The sequence below is a fragment of the Camelus ferus genome, chromosome 1, assembly GCF_009834535.1.
Source record: "Camelus ferus isolate YT-003-E chromosome 1, BCGSAC_Cfer_1.0, whole genome shotgun sequence".
NCBI lineage: Eukaryota > Metazoa > Chordata > Mammalia > Artiodactyla > Camelidae > Camelus > Camelus ferus.
In genome coordinates, this window is record NC_045696.1 from 10,848,079 (window position 1) to 10,867,101 (window position 19,023).

At 37.4% G+C, this 19,023-nt stretch overlaps 1 long non-coding RNA gene and 1 pseudogene across 1 annotated transcript in view; one reads left to right on the forward strand and one right to left on the reverse strand.

The window, feature by feature from the left end:
* On the forward strand, positions 1-12,839 carry LOC102518451 (annotated as a pseudogene).
* Positions 12,780-19,023, reverse strand: part of LOC116662006 — a 20,864-nt gene continuing 14,620 nt past the window's right edge. The window contains exons 3-5 of the long non-coding RNA XR_004317987.1: positions 14,258-14,619; positions 12,987-13,050; positions 12,780-12,881 (exon numbers count right to left, since the gene is read on the reverse strand). This is a non-coding gene — a long non-coding RNA (uncharacterized LOC116662006). The remainder of the gene's footprint in view (positions 12,882-12,986; positions 13,051-14,257; positions 14,620-19,023) is intronic.

Consider the following 19,023-nt stretch of genomic DNA (forward strand, 5'->3'; position numbering starts at 1 on the left):
AGATGGTTCTGAGCAATATGAAACTATGAACACAGTGGCCCTAAAATAAAAGGGAACCTCTCAGTGATTTTCATCTCTTCCTTCCTCTTCTAAGTCCTCACTGGCTGTGGCTGTCTAATTCTATGCAATAGTCGTGGCAAAGATGGGATTTTTGTATTTTGGTTATTTTCAGGCCAGTATTGTTTAATACTGCCATGTTGCTTTCATAATGATCATTTTAGTGCCTAGATAATTATTTCATCAAGTTCATATAGTTAACCTTTACCCTACTGCTGGACATAAAAAGGATGTAATCCTATAGGCGAGAGGACTTCAGCCCCGGTCTGCCTCTTTCCAGCAGCGTGATCTGTGTACATTAAACACTCTGAAAACGAGTTTCTTCATCTGTGAAGGGAGGGAACAGCATCTACGTCCCAGGGCCACTGTAAGATCAAAGGAGACCCTGTGCATGGAGGCTGTTCCTGGGCTGCCAAGCCCACGCAAGTGGTAGTTATTATTAGCTTGTTACCAAATGTTCGGTCCTAACAATAAAGATGATAGTGAACATATTCAGACACACAGTGTTCAACTTCTGTTGAATTCTTTGCCTCAGAGAGATTCCAGGGAGTCTGATGACTGGATCAAAAAGAACAGGAACATTTTTACTCATTTTTATTAGATCGTAGATCCAAATTGCCACCTGATTTTCAAATGACCTGAACCAATTTACATTGTAACTGGCTATGAGTGGAGATCGCATTTTGCCAAAGCCTCATGGACACAGCAAGCTTTCACATTAGGAACATGTTGGCTGGTTATATAAGTTGCTGCCACTTCCATTGTTTGAGTGCTGGTGAAGCCTGAACATTTTTCATGTCTTCCCTTATGGAAAATAAGTCCTCTTGTGTGTGACGGCTTCTCCACTTGTCAATAAGTGAGCTTTTATACAGTATTAAGACCATTTTTATAAGAATGCAAGTTCCCCCAAAGTAGCTAGGCGGGGGGTGACTATAGCATGTAGAGGAACCAACTTAAGCTTAAACTACCCTTATGAATAAACGTGTTTATAGGAGTCTATAGTCAATGAGCTCTCAAAAACCAAGAACCCAAGTTTCAGCTGTTTTCTGGAAATGCGTCCCTCCACGAGGGTGGATGGTTTATCCACATCTGATGCCTGACCCTGCATCCCTGGTCCTTTTCTGTAGTGTTGTGTAACCTGGTAGTGTTGATTCTATGCATCCCAGGAGATGAAGAAATGGAGAGACTGTGTAGCCTGGAGTGATGGGGGAGGTCTTGAGAGAGGAGGTAAAAACTGTCCTGCCTTAGATCAATGACAGCAGAACACAGACATGAGCTGGTCCACCTAAAGCATTTAGTGCCCAGTCACTGAGCTCAGCTTTCCCTTACTGTGAGGAACTTCAGTTCCTGAACACCCATTCCTGGAGACAGAACTTGGAAATAAACGGCAAATCACAAAACAAAAAGATAACTATGAGAAAGCTCAAAAGACAGTATCGTAATATGTGAGTATTAGTATTTGAGTATAATATTGAGTATGGCATTATAATATGTGACTATTGGTACTGTAGCATATTATTTGAGTATGGTACCAATCGTACAACATTTGAGTATTAGTATTTGAATATAATATTAATATTGTAGCATTTGAGTACAACATTTAAGGATAGCATTATAATTATAATATTTGGGCTGCATCCTAGCTGTTTGACTTTACCTTAACATAGTTGAGCCTCAATTTCCTCGTTTGTGGGAATGTAGTATTTCCTTGCTCACCAAGATAAAGCAAGAAAAATGGGTGTGGAAGGGTACGTTTGTAACATTATTTAATGCTTTACCATTTACAAAGCATTTTCAATTCCCTGTCTTGATTGAGCCTTATGGGCTCATTTTACAGATGAAAACACTGAGGTTCAGAGAAGACATGCGAATTGTGTAAGATCACAGGAGCCAAGTGAAATCCACTTGAAGCCTAGAAGCCTACATAAAATGGCATTTTGTTTTGTATCCATTAAGCACGTGGCAAGCTTATGTTTACTTCTGTTATCTCATGCAGTCCTCCAGCCTCTGCAGATGAAAGGTCAGTCCTACTTAAGCCCTGGCTTATAGAATGGCATTGAGGTTCAGGGAAATATAATCACCCAGGTGGCTGATGGCAGAGCAGGATGAGCTGAAGTCTGACTCCAAAAGCTGTGCACATGCCTGACCCAAGCAGCCTCCCCAGGAGATGATGGATCTGCATCTTGTTTGGGGGAGAGAGTCAGGAGGCTGCTGGACCCACCGGAGGGAGGGGCTCTGTGACTGCAGAAGAGCTGAGTGGGCTGGGGACCACTGAGGCCAACAGCATTTAGCTATAGCTCAATCATGCAACAGTTTGGTTCTGAAATGCGTGCTCCCATTTTCATTGCATAGCAATGAAAAATAAGGGCAAATCCTGCTACTTGTCATTTCACGTGGGCAGGCAATGAAGATGAAACGTGATCTAAAAATTCTCTGCCATTTGAGCTAATCAGTGAAAACAGATTTTCTGCTTGCTCCAGGTAATGAATCTTTTTCTTTTCTTAAGCCTTAAAACACACAAATAAACAATGCACTATCATTTATTAGCTTGTTGGTAAATAGGTTTAATGTAATTTTCTGTTTCTTTGATTTTTTGCCTTCTGGTTATAAATTCTAACAATGTAAAGTAACAATTAACCAAGTAAAAAAGTTGTCAAGTAAAAATGAAAATGTTCTCATCTTATTTAAATAGAGAAAATTTATTGTTCAGGTTGCAGATTCTGCTTCTTAAAATCTGTGGTTTATTAAGAAGGATTTTTATATTATTCTCACACAGTTCCATATTAATTTGCACTCCTTCCTTTTCCAGAAGATGTAACAACATAGTGAATGTATTAATCATCTGAACTTACTATGCTTTGTTATTGATTTCCATTTCATTCTTAAGCATCCAGCACAAATATTAGAAAGGCAGTGTTTGAGTTATGATAATTGCAAATGATTCTAGGTAAACATTTAATGTTTTAAAAACTCAGAATCTTTTCATAAGGTTTCTTTTTAAAAACTTACAATTAAAATACTAGTCCTCCCTTACTGAAATAGATGCTATTAAAATGTAATTTTTAGTTGCAAAAAGAAACAGAAGTTATATTAAATTAATATCATATTATGGCAAATTAATTTGAAATATATATATATAATTTATATATAATATATGATAATGTAAGTTTTATTTACAATTTGATGGCTTTAAAAAATTGTCATTTCTTCCTGGTGAGTATTACTTGAGTCTTATGAAAAAAAAAAGTCTGTTAAAACTGGAGATGACTTTGAAATAAATTGAAACAAAAATCTGTTTCATTAATTGTTTCATAAATAGAGCAAATTACAAAATACAGTTTGATCTTGAACTGTGGATGACTAGCCTATGTTGAACGCGGTGGTGAATAATTTACAGAATTAAGTTAGCCCTGGGAAAAATAAGTATGGCACAATTTTAAAACAGATTCCTTGCATTTTCACCTGCAGGCAGGAGAGGATATGTGTGAACAGCAGAGGAGAGGGCTGTGGTCTCTGGAGTTTTGCAAACTGTGGCCCTCTGTCAGTTGTATTTAGCACCTTTGCAAATCCATTGAACAAGCAGGGAAATATTTAAAAATTTTAAAACAATTGACTTCCCGAGTTTCAGAAAAATTTTTTCCATATTTCAACAAATAAATTGAAACAAAAATCTGTTTCATTAATTGTTTCATAAATAGAGCAAATTACAAAATACAGTTTGATCTTGAACTGTGGATGACTAGCCTATGTTGAACGTGGTGGTGAATAATTTACAGAATTAAGTTAGCCCTGGGAAAAATAAGTTATGGCATGAAATCACAAAGAAAATAATAGCGATACTCTACAGAGAAGTGTGGTTTTGTAGGGACAGTTTTATTTTTACCTTTACAGTTGGATTCAATCGGCTGGGCTCAGTATGAGTGTGTGGCTGATACGAAGGTTCTGAAGGAAAAATAGCAGTGAGTAATTATTTGTGATTGTTTGCTATACCTGCAACCACACGGACACCTTTGGAGCATAATGCTGTTGACAACAATAAAATACGAGAGAGCTGTGCAACCCTCTGGGGAGAACCCAGAGCCGGAGGAGGGCGCTCCCCTTGCTCCAGGCCCCGGCTCTGCCAGGTTCATTAGGACACCTCGGCCTGGAGCCCTTCACCATCTGCCAGGCGGTGACTTGGCTTTGCCCGCTTTTCCAGGTTCAGCTTCTGAGCTGGGAACAGAAGGGCTGAAAGGCCACGTGCAGCAGGCAAGCAGGGGTTAGTTCCCCTGTTATCTCGGATGCCTGTGGCCTCCTCTCTTCTCATCCTTTGTACCCTTCTTAGTCTTAGCTCTGAGTGAAAGATCTGATTCCATGTTTGCGCTCTCCCGTCATTTTAAGTAGTCGGGTTTCTCCTGTTCAAATCTGAAACCTTATCTCTTAAATAGATGGTAGGATGTTGAAGCTATTGTTCACTCATGAAAGTATGAGGACACAGATGGGGTAGTGGAGCCACGGGCACTGGTGACCAGGCCTGCCAGGGCCCCAGGTCTCAAGGCTGCAGGGACCTCCAGGGGCCATCCTGCTTGGCCTTCAGCTTTCAGCCTCGAGGCAGAAAAGGTGATGGGCCTGGTGACTGCCTAGTTTGTCAGTCCACTGTGGGGGACCACTGGGGGCAGCACCAGGCCCCAGGCCCCATCTCCTGGTGGAGTGAACTCCTCCCTGTAATGGGCTAAACAGCAATCAGTTTCCGTGGGGTTTGTGATGTTTAGAACTGCGGCATTTAGAGGGAACGTTAAAATAGGAGTTGACTATATACAAGCTGTCATCAAACAGGCCTGGCCCACATGGACAAAATGAAGAGAGTGGATTAAATGACTTCTGGGGTCCTTTCTCAGCTCTCCAATTCTGAGAATTCATAACAGTAAGGTTAAAGGCTGCTTTGGAGTTTGGGATAAACAGACACACACTACTATATATAAAATAAACAACAAGGACCAACTGTAATAACAGGCAACTCTATTCAATTTCTTGTAATAACATACAATGAAAAGGAATCTGAAAACATATATAGGTATGTATATGTATAACTGAATCGCTTTGCTGTACACCTGAAACTAGCACTGTAAATGAACTACACTTCAATAAAAAAAATAAAATTAAAAAAAAATACTGCTTTTAGTGTAAATACAGGACAGAAATAGACTCATAGACAGAGAATACAGACTTGTGGTTGCCGGGGGGGTGGAGGGTGGGAAGGGATAGACTGGGATTTCAAAATTGTAGAATAGATAAACAAGATTACACTGTATAGCACAGGGAAATATACACAAAATGTTATGATAACTCACAGAGAAAAAAATGTGACAATGAGTGTGTATATGTCCATGAATGACTGAAAAATTGTGCTGAACACTGGAATTTGACACAACATTGTAAAATGATTATAAATCAATAAAAAATGTTAAAAAAAATACTGCTTTTAAATGGAGAACGTCATCTAGCTTCCTGCCGCCTGGCACTTCCTACATTCCACTTCCTCAACTAGAAAATTTTCTGCTTCCTCCGCACCCCGACTCCAACCCCATTCCTTATGCCCTTTGTCTCCAAGTCTTATTATTTCCTCCTTCAAGTTATTTCACAAGTCTTTAGCATCTCCTTTCAGTCATATTCCTCCCACACACCTCCTGTCTCTTCCTTCACCATCTCAGGTCCCCTCTTACATGCATTAATATAAGACAACCTTGACCTGCCTAAAATGTCACTTCCATCATGTCCTGTTCCACTCTACTACCACCACCACCACTGCACCCCCCCCCCACACCATGCTCTGGCCCACTCCCCTGCTCCCTCGCCCTTCTTCCTGACTCCCCAGCTCCAACCAACCCTCCTCTCCAGTCCAGGCTGCCAGGACGACCCCCTCGAGCTCACCAAACCCTGCTCACTCTTGGCCAGGTGTTTGTTCACACTGTTTTTTTCCCCTGAGCATTCTTTCCCCTTCCCCACACCTTTACAAGTGTTATGGGCTGAATTATGCCCCCCCCCCACAAGTTCGTATATTGAAGTCCTAACCCCAGAACCTCAGAACTTGAATATATTTGGAGACTATGTTTTAAAGGGGTAATTAAGTTAAAATGAGGTCACATGGGTGGCCCCTAATCTAATATGCCTGGTGTCTTCATAGGAAGAGGTGACTAGAACACAGGCATGCACAGAGGGAAGACCATGTGAAGACATGGGGAAAAGACAGCCACCTACAAGCCAAGGAGAGAGGTCTCAGAAGAAGTCAATTTTGCTGATACCTTGATCTTGGAGTTCTAGTCTTCAGAATTGTGAGAAAATAATTTCTGCTGTTGAAGCTGCCCAGTCTGTGGGCCTTGTTACAGCAGCCCCCACACCCACACAACAGGATGTTTCATTCACCAAAGGATCAGTGTGAGTCCCACATTCTCCGACTCCTCATCTCCACCCTGTTCTCCCCTTTCTCTGAATATCCTGATGGGACTATTGAAGCCAGTCAAGGAAAGAAGTGAGGATAGGAGGGGGGTGGGAAGTAGTGATGAACCAAGAGCTACAATGGATTACAGGTCCAGGTTGGGTCAAAAATCATGGGCATTGGGTGTTCCAAAGACCAGAGGTCATAGTTGGAGACTGGGATGAGCAAGAATGGCAGCTACTGGTCAGGACCAGTAGTCATGCCCAGTGGTGTGCTCTTAAACTGACACTGAAGAAGCTGCACTTATGCTCAGCCCCTCAGAGGCCAGTTGTTGCAATTCTCTAATTATCCCACTTGTTTGGGCGGCTCCAAGCTATCACCCTCACTATTCCGTACAAAGATGCCTCCAGTGGGGCAAGGAAAAGGAGATTTGTCAAAGCGCTCATCCATTCGGGGCTACAAGTTGAGGATGAGGGCTGAAAAAGAGAAGTTTTAGGGAGCACAAGGGGCTGATTTATACTCCAGTGATAGACACTGGGGATACGGCAGAGAAGAAGAGAACCAGTGCCCTCAGTGAGCTTACCTACTCGTGGGGGTTGGAAATGCTCCCGGGTCCACATCTATTCCCACAGTAAAGTGAAAATAAGGCATGGCACATCCTCAGTCCAGCTCAGGAAAGTCTATTTTGAAGTTAGAAATAGGTCAAATGGTGGGGGAGGGTATAGCTCAGTGGTAGAATGCACGCACTTAGCACGCACGACGTCCTGGGTTCAATGCCCAGTACCTCCATTAAAATAAGTGAAAAAACAAATACACTTAATTACCTACCCCTCCAGAAAAACATTTAAAATTATTTTCAAAAATTTAAAAAATTTTGAAAAAAGAAATAGGTCCAATAAATCTTACATCTTTCAAATATAACTCTCTTGTTGTCATAAAAAAAACCATACTGAGGTAGTCCCTTATGGACTGATAAGAAACAGACTTCAGAAATGCTAAGAAAGAAGCCAGGGACACAACAGTATGTAGAGTGTGTTTCCATGATGTAAATAAAAATGGGTGAACACACACACACATACCTGCCCACACGCATGCTTGAACTTGTATCTTAGAATAATTCTGGAAGGTTATATAAGAAACAGGTAGCACTGATTAACTCTGAAGAGGGGAACTGAAGGACAGGGTGAGAAGAGAACCTACTTTTATTGTATTTTCTTTTTTTAACTCTTGGCATTTTTATCACACATGTAACTTTTTTAATTAAAAAAAACTAATAAAAAGTTAATATCCATACTTGGAAGGAGTATAATCAGTTTAACTTTTCCTCTCATATTGTAGTCAAACCAAAGTCCATATGGAATAAAATTGTTAAATTTTTAAGAATTAATTATATATTGCAATCATCAATGAATAAATTGATTCGGTCAAGAGCTATCAATGGATATCAAAGCCGGTGGGTCAAAGTTTGTTGGGGGAACAGGAGAGTCACACAGTCTCAAAGTCTCACCCCTTTTTAATTGTGGAAGAAAATTTGACTTGATCTCTGGGTGAGGAAGGATGTTTTCAAGCATAAGATCAAAAGAAGAAATTCACACCCCTCCTCCACAAATTAAACAGATCTGATTGCAAACAAATTCAAATTTTCTTTCCTGCAAGAATATTCCACTGTCAGCTTAATAAAAAGTAAACTACATTTCAAAAATAACTACTATGAATATGGCAATGAGTTAGTATATGTTTTATATAAAAAGCTGATACAAATTGACTTAAAAAAAATAAGACCTCAACAGGAAAATGGACAAAGGAAAAAGATATTTCACAGAACAGATGACAATATGAAAAAAAGTCTTACCCAATCATTCACCAAAGTAATGCCAAGTGAAACGAAATTGCATTTTTTACTTTTCAAATTAGCCAAAATTCAAAATAGGAGTGTACTTAAAGTTACAGGCACTCTCACTGAGGCTGGAGAAAATACAAATTAGTTCAAATGTTCCAAAAAGAATTAGCCAGTGTATATCGAGAATTAAAAAACAGTTCATATACATCAACTCAATAATTCAACTTCTATGACACTCATCTAGATAAATAGGCCAAATACAGATAAAGCTTTATATCTAGAATATTCATCATATCATTGTCTATAACAGGCAAAAAACTGGAAGGGGCTCAAACATCCAGTGACAAGGAAATAGTTAACTATAATACTTCCTTAAAATAGACCATTTTGCAGCCAATAAAATCAGGCTTTTGTTTTTTTTTTTTTTGTTTTTGGTGAGATAATGGTAAGTCAAAATAGCAGCAAACAAAACCATACAGTATGATGCATACTTGGATTTTTTTTAAGAAAACCATTAAAAAAGAATTGAAAGATTAACAATGATCATCTCTGTGTAGTGAGATTATATGTGATTTTTATGTTCTTATTTATACTCCTTTGACTTTCCTAAACTTTTTTTTAAATCATGATTTTAGAATAGACAAGTTTATGTAATAATGGTAATAACAGCATAAAAGCTAACATTTATTGGGCATTTCTTTTGTGCCAGGCACATTTCCTGTATAGTTTCATTTATAGATAATCCTGTGTTGGAGGGATTCTCGTTACTTCCGCTTTGCAGAAAAAGAGACCAAACTCCATATTAGTTCCAGAAACCAAACCCGGCAGTCTCTCTTCCAGAGTCCGCATGTTTGAAGAATTTTAATTGATGAAGGCGAATGCTCCTAATGATTAAAATTATGACAGATTTTTGTAATGAACAGAAAAATATTGAGAACAAAATGTTAACGGTGGTTATCTCTGGGGATGGAATTTGGGGTGATTAAAATATTTTTATTTCTATTTCTATTTTTGAAAATAGTCATAGATTACCTTATTGATAAAGGAAAATAATAAAAATATTTAGTAGGAATATTATGGCTTAATTCAGAAAACTAACATCCATGGAAAACATATTAATTAGAAAAATATTTTGAGTTCCAAAAATTTAAAAACACAGCCCCTTCATAGACAGGTGGCCATTTTTGACAACCCAATATGCTTATACAGCAGAGTAATAGCACTTTTTCAATATTTACCAAGTACTTCTTTATAGTTACCAAAGTGCTAGCACAACTTTTTGAACTTAGAATTATCTCCATTAATGTCTATTGATGAAAAGTGATCGAAGACTAAAAGAAATTTTTGGAAATTCTAGAAAAAAAGTTTTTTTTTAATTAGAAGCACAATGACGTAACAAATTAAGCATCTCATAAGGTGAATTGATTCCTAGCTGAGTCATACGGAGACCTAAAGCTGCACTATTATTCAGATTCTTTCCAAGACAGTTGGATGAAGAAAGCCTGTGAAGAGAGACCATCAAAGAGAAGGAGAGCAAATTCCATTTTCAAATCCAAAGTTAGGGCCAAAGACTACTTGCTCAGAAAGGCGTCTGCTTCCCGTTGTGTTTCAGTGAAGTGTTTGCTGTAATTAAGTAAACCCTCTCTTCTTTCACTCACTCTCTTTCCTTCCTAGTTCTAACTCAGTCACAAGCCTCAGGGGACCATCAGCATCTCTCCTTCCTCAGTTAATAGAAGTTGGACCACTTCTAATTTGGCTTCTTATTTTGGGAAAGCTACTGGGAAAGCTTGGGCACCTCCTAGGGGAGCCGGCTAGCTTGTCAAAAAGCCTGTAAATCTGGTTTGGTTTGCAGAGAAACACTGCCATCTAGTGCACGAAAAAGCAATGCTTCTGTTTATTTTCCTGAGCTAATGGTGGATTAAATGTGTATAGCACCATCTCACTTTTAAGCTGAATTACATTTAAGCTTTCCCGGGAAAACTTTTGATCTTCTTCCTACTTTAAAAGTTGTACTTCAGTGAATTGAAAAAAAAAAAACATGTAAGTGGGCTCTTCTTTCCTACGGAAATCACCAGAAACATAAGATGGACAGGAAAGGGGAATAAAAATATTTTCAGTTCGTGATCGATCCGCTGTTTCCCCCATTATTACTGGTACTTTCCCCATTTTTATTTACATGTTACGATTCCTTTGTCAAAAGCTTCACCTAATTCAGTCCCATTCAGACTCAGATTACATAGATGCTCATATTAGCAAACTTCCTGATCTGGGAGTCTGGTAATCTTGTTTTGGAAATATGCTATTAAGAAATGACTTTCAAAATAGAGATGAACTGATAACCCAAAACTCAGAGTAAAGGCTTAAGATTTTTGACAGCCAAATTTGGAATGCCGAGCATTATCAGGTATGCCCTGATGGACTGTGGCAAAGCAACCTTACAAAGTTTAGAATAAAAATAGAAGATGTGTGATTGGGATAAAAAACAAATCTATTATGTGGAGAAAATGACGAAAACAAATCTAAATATACTGAAAATAAAATTAGTATGGATCAAAGTATCCCATTAAAACAAGTTAGATGAAAAATGTAGCTATATGCTATTGACAAAAGATAAATTCAAAACATATGGATAAGAGATTAGTCAAAGAAAAATGATGAATAAGGACATAAGAGAAAAATACATAAACCAAAAATATCTAAGATAGCCATATTAATTATAGGCAAAATAACAATAAAGAGGGTAACTACCATTCTGATATAAAATTGAATTTACTAAGAAAGCATGACAATTCTAAACTTCAAGGCATCACTTAAAATAGCATCAAAATATATAAAGCAATGACTGGGAAAAAAGGGGAATCCATGACATTAAATGGGAACCCAAAAGACTAAGGGTAGCCAAGCAATCTTGAAGAAGCTCAAACTGAGATCTATTTATAAGTGACCTGTTACAAGGCTATAGTAACTAAGGTGGTATGGTATTGGCACAAAAATGAATAAACCAGTGGAACGGAAAACTGAATCAAGAAAGAGAACCACATATATGAAGTCATCTGATTTACGAAAAGCTGATGCTGGGACAGGTGAATTTAAAAAATATCTTGATCTCTACCTCACTTCTAACATGAAAATCAATTCCAGATTGATTGCAGCTTAAATATGTTGTACTGAACCACATGAAACTGCTGCCCTTTTTTGCAGGTTGAATATTGGTAATTTCATACAGTGCAACCACTAAAACAATAAAGCTTTTGAAATAGAACATAGGAGAAAATTTTCATGATATTGAAGTAGGCAGAGATTTATTAAACTGACACATAAAATGCGATAATCATAAAGAAATAAAATAGGTAAATTAAAATACCTTTCAGTTAAGAACTCTGTTCTTCAAAGGACACTGTTTAGAGGGAAGAGGTAAGCCAGAGACTGGGAGAATGTATTTAAAATACATGCACTCAACAAAAGACTTATATCTGGATTATGTAAATATCTCTTACAAAGTGGCTTTTTAAAAGCTAGGAAACCCAATAGAAAAATGTGCAAAGTTAGGGACAGTCATGTCATTTCACATAGAAGATATCCATCAAATAGGTATGAAGAAAAGGTTAACCAAGACCATAGTTCCATACTAACATACACCCACTAGAAGGACTAAAATGAATAAGACACTACCAAGTGTGGACAAAGACAAAGACAAACTGGAACCTTTGTATGTTCCTAGTAGGAGTGTAAAATGGTTGAACCATTTTGGAAAACTGGCCATATGTACTAAAACTGAAACATATATGGACTCTATGACCCAGCAATTCTGCCCCTAGGCATGTATTCAACAGAAATGTATACATATATTTACCAAAAGACACTCATAAGAATGTTCATGATCTCATGTTTGTTCTAGTCAAAAACTGGATATAACCCAAATGTGCATCAGTAAGAGAATGGATAAATAAATTGTGTTATATTCACACAATGGAATAACGTACAGCAGTCAGTGAGAATGAGTCATCTCTAGTTATTCAAATGAATGGATATTGTAACCATTATGCAGATTACAAGAAGCGAATAAAATACAAAAACAATGTTTCCAGCTCTCTTCCTCGGCGCTACCTACGGAGGCGGCAGCCATCTCCTAGTCGGCATCATGGCCACCCTCAGACCCCTCGTGAAGCCCAGGATCGTCAAAAAGAGGACCAAGAAGTTCATCCGGCACCAGTCAGACCGATATGTCAAAATTAAGCGGAACTGGTGGAAACCCAGAGGCGTTGACAACAGGTTGCGCAGGAGGTTCAACGGCCAGGGCTACGGGAGCAACAAGAAAACAAAGCACATGCTGCCCAGCGGCTTCCGCAAGTTCCTGGTCCACAACGTCGAGGAGCTCGAAGTGCTGCTGACGTGCAACAAATCTTACTGTGCTGAGATTGCTCACGTCTCCTCCAAGACCCGCAAAGCCGTTGTGGAGAGAGCAGCCCAGCTGGCCATCGGAGTCACCAGTCCCAACGCAGGCTGCGCAGCGAAATTAATGAATAGACAGCTCGTGCACATTGTATTTGTGTTAATAAAACCATGAAACTAAAAAACAAACAAACAAACAAACAAACCAATGATTCCGTATACATAAAGTCCAAAAACTGGTAAAAATCAATCTAGGGTGTTAAAATTCAGAACAGTGGTTACCTAGGACGAGGGGGAAAGGGACTTCTGAGGTGCTGATAATGTTTTTTCTTCCTTGATCTGAGTCCTGGTACAAAAGCATATTCATTTTGTGAGAATTCATGGAGCTTATACACAATTAAGATATGAAAACTCTGTTGCAAGAATGTCTTACTTCAGTAAAAATTTGCTTAGTCTAACAAATGACGCACAAGAGTTCTAGTGGAAATATCTCAAACTCTATTAAAAGACATTGAAGAATATTCAGATAATGGAAGTATATGCCATGTTCACAGATATTACTATTTGAATTCTCTCCAAATTTAACTCTAAATTTGCCTGTGGCAACTAACTAAAGATTTGCCTAAAGATTAAAAAAGCTTTAGGGGGTTTTCTGGGAGACAGAAAAAGCTAGATCTAAAATTTTCAGAGGAGCATGGGTCTAGGGTAACCAGTACACTCCTGGAGAAGAGAAATAAAGTGATAGAGAACTTACTGGGCTTTAAATTAATTTAGGCAATTTGATAATGACACAGGGATAGACAAATTTGCCAGGAGAATGGTATAGAAAGCAGAGACAATCTCATAGACATAGACAGAAATATTATGTTTGCATACCAATAAATGGAACTGGGAAAACGAGTTATTCGTATAAAAATAGATGCCTAAGTCATATCATGCTGAAAGTTAGTTATAGATAGATTAAAAACTCAAATGTGAAAAGCAAAACTTTAAAATGTTCAGGAGAAAATATGAAGACATATCTTTAAAACTTCAGATTAGGGATGGACTCTGGGGCTGGCCCCCTGGCTTCCAATCCCAGCTCTAGGATTCACTAGTTATAAGAACCTGGACAAGTTACTCCCTGTTCTTTATTTCCACATTGGAAAAATAAGGATAATACTAGCACCTATCATAGAGAGTTGTTGAGAGGATTACATGAGTAGTATACAGAAAGTGTTTAAAACACTGCCTGGCACTTACTAAGGGCTATTGGGTTTTTGTTACTGTTATTATGACTAGTTGTGTAGAAGTAGCTACACCTAGTTACAAGGGACAGGCAGGCATTCTCAACTTGGCAGATCTATGCCTAACAAAGTTCAGAAATTTTAGTAACTAAAGGAAAAGAATATTCAATAGTGGAAGGAAGCAAAGAAGAAGAAAAAGCAACAGAAAAACATAATAGAGGACAGATTAAGAGTTCAGGATCCACTCCTATCAAAAAGCAAACATAGGTAAATGAGTTGAATTACTCTATTAATCATTTTATCTGTGTGCATCCCCCCCCTACTTACCTTCAAGCTGCCCCCACCAAGAATCGGCTCCACGGGGTGTACTTTGTCTTCTCGCTGCTCTACCTCCACATTCTGAAATGCGCCGTGCATCGTGCATCGTGGATGCCCAATAGAAATTCTTTGATCAAGGGAACAGAATCTCCAAACTTGATGGTGCAAACATGGGTGGTTTGATGTGCTCTTTGTCTATTCAGAAGCACATTGTCTGGTAAAATGCCACAGAGATCAGACACAGAGCAAAACAGAGTCTTCTTGGAGGTCCAGTAGACTTTGCAGTAAATCTTTTACGCTCATCTGTTACAACAAGTATTTATGACTTCCCGGAGTTTTTAAAATAGTTCTTTAATTTCACAGTCTTTTTACTACATGTTCCTAAAACGTAGAAAAGCTGCAATGTACAGAATTATGATTCACCTGCCCAAACAAATAACATTATGCAGCTACAACATTTTGTGGTTTTGCCATAAAGGTGTGTTTTTTTCCTGCAGTAATTTTACTACACCATTCTTTTTATTAGAAGATTTATTACTGTCATTCTCATTTTATCAGCCAGTAGAACACATTTGCAGCATTTCCTGTTTTTGCAAGTGATATTTAAAATACTGCAAAATTGATTTTTTAAAAAATTCTGTGAACCATGACCCTACATTTCATTTCTAACTGACCAAGTAGCAGCATTACTTTGCCACCTAAAGCCAGTAGGATTCCATGAGTTCATAAAAACATTAGTTTGGGCAAGCCACACAAATGGTACTTCTATGATCTGAAATATCCAGGGTTTACTATTCCCCACTCCCACCCCAATAAACTTAAAGGATTTAAAATAGACACCCCGATGACCATTTGAGGGCTACATATTAGGAGAAATCAGTCAGAATCAGGACGAGGTTGACTAACAAGTGCAGTTGGTCTGTCTTTCCATCCTCTTGACTAGTTGGACCCCCCTCCTCCTCTCAAGACAAGAAGCTAATTTTTGTTTCTGGTTTCATCCTATCAATGTCTGGCTTATAACAAAAGTAATCTTATTGCTTCACAGATAGTGTTTCTAACAGACATTAACTTTTCGTCAATCGTTTGGAACTTCGGTAGAAATGAGATAAAGCGAATATGAGAACCCCCTCTAACATAACAGAGTTCATTAAGGTAAGTTTTGCTGGTAAACATTTGGCGTGGCAGGGTTTAAGGTCTGATTCCCTGAGCATCCAGTATCACCATCCAGTAGGTGGAGTATTTGGTCAGAAATCTATGGGCTGTAAGTGATGTAGGAAGAAGGTTCCAGATTCATGGTCCACATGGTTTCAGTTCTTATCTTATTTGATCTCTCTGCCCTTTTGAACACTATTTACTCTTATCTCATTTAAGAAAGGATTTAGGATAAGGTTAGCATCTTTTGAAATGTAATAGGTTGATATTTTCTGACTTCTTCAATTACTTCTTTTTTTTTTTTACAGTTTTGAGATATAATTCACATACTATACAATATGCCTATTTATTTATTTATTTATTTATTTATTTATTTATTTATTTATTTATTTTTGAATGAAGGTAGATTTATTCAGAGAGATACATTGAAAGGCAAGAGCAAGGCCACAAGGTGTAGGGGTTGGGTGCTCAGATTAAAAGTAGGTACACATTCCATAGACAGAATGCGGACCGTCTCCAAAGAGGGAGAGAGAGAGGGGCCAATATGCCCTTATAAAATGCAAAATTCAATGGTTTTAGTATATTCACAGAATTGTATATCCATCACCCTGATCAATTTTAGAAACTTTTCATCACTCCAAAAAGAAACCCACACCCCCAACCCCTAGCCGTAGGCAACCACTAATCTACTTTCTTTCTCTATAGATTTATCTATTTTGGGTATTTTATATAAATGGAATCACACCATATGTAATACTTTCAGTCCAAATTCTTTCACTTAGGTAGTGTTTTTAAGGCTTACCCATATTGCATCATGTATCTCATCCCTTTTTATTGCCAAATGATATTCCATTATATAAATATACCATATTTTATTTATCCATTTGTCAGTGGATGGATAAAGACTATATGGGTTGTCTTCATTTTTAGGGTATTATGAATAATGATGCTAAGAACATTCATGTACAAGTTTTTTTGGGAATATGTGTCTTCATTTTTCTCATATACCTAACAGTGAAATTGTTGGGTCATATTGTAACTCTGTATTTGATCTTTTGCAGAACTTCCAGACTGTTTTCCCAAGTGGCTGCACCATCTATCACTTCTTACCTTATGGCATGATAATTTATACAGAGAAGCCTAAAGTCTCTACTCAGAAACTATTAGAACCAATAAATGAATTCAGCAAGGTTGCAGGATACAAGATTACTATACAGAAATCCATTGCATTTCTATACACCAATAATGAAATATCAGAAAGAGAAAAACTTAAAAACAATCCTTTTTAAAATCTCATCAAAAAAAAAAAAAAAACCAAAAAAACCTAGTAATAAACTTAACCAAGGAGGTGAAAGACTCTGAAAACTATATAGCACTGATGAAGGAAACTGAAGAAGATTCAAAGAAATGGAAAGATATCTCATGCTCTTGTACTGGAATAATTCATGTTATTAAAGAAGTAATTAAAATACTACCTAAAGCAATCTACACATTTAATGCAATCCCTATCAAAATATCAAGGACATTTTTTCACAGAACTAGAATGAATAAAACTAAAATGCACATAAAACTGCAAAAGACCCTGAGCTACCAAACCAATCTTGAGGAAAAAGAACAAAGCTGGAGGTACAATCCTCCCAGATTTCAGACTATACTACAAAGCTACAGTAATCCAAAAAGTGTGGTATTGGCAGAAAACCAGACACACAGATCAGTGAAACAGAATAGAGAGCCCAGAAATAAACCCAGGCACCTACGGTCAATTAATAAACAACAAAGGAGGCAAGAATAAACAATAGAGAAAAGATAATCTCTTCAACAAGTGGTGCTGGGAAAGCTGGACAGCCACATGCACAACAATGAGATTAGGGGAGAGACTTCAAGATGGCAGAATAGCAGGATTTGGAGCTCACCCTCTCCAACAAAAACAATGAAATTAGAACATTTCCTCACACAGTATACAAAAATAAACTCAAAATGGTTTAAAGACCTAAATGTAAGACATGAAACCATAAAACTCTCAAAAGAGAACATAGGTGGAACACTCTGTGACATAATTCATAGCAATATTTTCTTGAATCAGTCTCCTAAGGCAAAAGAAATAAAAGCAAAAATAAACAAATGGGACTTAAGTAAACTTAAAAGCTTTGCCACAGCAAAGGAAACCATTGGCAAAATAAAAAGACCATCTATGGAGTGGGAGAAAATATTTGCAAATGATGCGACAAATAAGGTGTTAATATCCAAAGTATACAAATAGCTCACAATGAGGTATCACTTCATAGCTGTCAGAATGGCTATTATCAAAAAGTCTACAAACAACAAATGTTGTAGAGAACATGGAGTAAAAAGAACACTTGCACACTGTTGGTGGGAATGTAAATTGGAGCAGCCACTATGAAAAACCATATGGAGATTCCTTAAAAACTTTAAAACAAGAACTACCATATAATCCAGCAATTCCACTCCTGGGTATATATCCAGAAAAAACAAAAACACTAATTTGAAAAGATACATGCACCCCAACTTTCACAACAGCACTATTTACAATAGCCAAGATATGGAAGCAACCTAAGTGCCCATCAATAGATGACTGGATTAAGAAGACGAGGATTAAGAAGCAATCTAAATGTTCATCAGCAGACGATTGTTTTAAAATGTAAACTACCTCATGAGAGGTGCATACAGTAAAATATTTATTCAGAAATGTTAAAATAAAAAGATGGGTAAAGTTAAACTGGCAAAACTCTAATTGAAAAAGATGCATGCACCCCAATATTCATAGCAGCCCTATTTACAATAGCCAATTCATGGAAGCAACCTAAGCATCCATTGACAGATGAATGGATAAAAAAGATGTATATACATATACATACATATATATAATGGAATATTACTCAACCATAAAAAATGAAATACTGTGATTTGCAGTAGTGTGGATGAAACCAGAGATTATTATACTTAGTGAAATAAATCGGACAGAGGAAGACAAATGCCATGTGATTTCCCTTATGTGTGGAATCTAAAAAATAATATAAATGAATGTATATGCAAAGCAGAAACAGAACTCACAGACATGGGAAACAAACTTGCAGTTACCAAAGAGGTGAGGGAATGGGGGGGGACAAATTAGGGGTATGGGATTAACAGATACAAACTACTATGTATAAAGTAGATAAGCAACAAGGATATACTGCATAGCACAGGGACTTACAGCCATTATCTTGTAATAACCTATGATGGAATATAATCTGCAAAAATACTGAATCACATGGGGAGGATATAGCTCAAGTCATAGAGCACATGCCTAGCGTGCACAAGGTCCTGGGTTCAATCCCCAGTGTCTCCTCTAAAAATAAATAAATAAATAAGTGAACCTAATTCCCCACCAAAAAAAGAAAGAAATTAAAAATACTGAATCACTACACTATACACCTGAAACTAACACAATATTGTAAATCAACTACTCTTTAATAAAAAAAAGCTTCTCAGTGTTTCAGAGATTTAAGCACCTTTCAATTAATTTTCCTCTTATTTGTCTATGATTTTATTTTTTAAATTCATTAATCCCATATAAACATTATTCAATATACAGTAACAATATAAATTCCTAGCAAGTGATT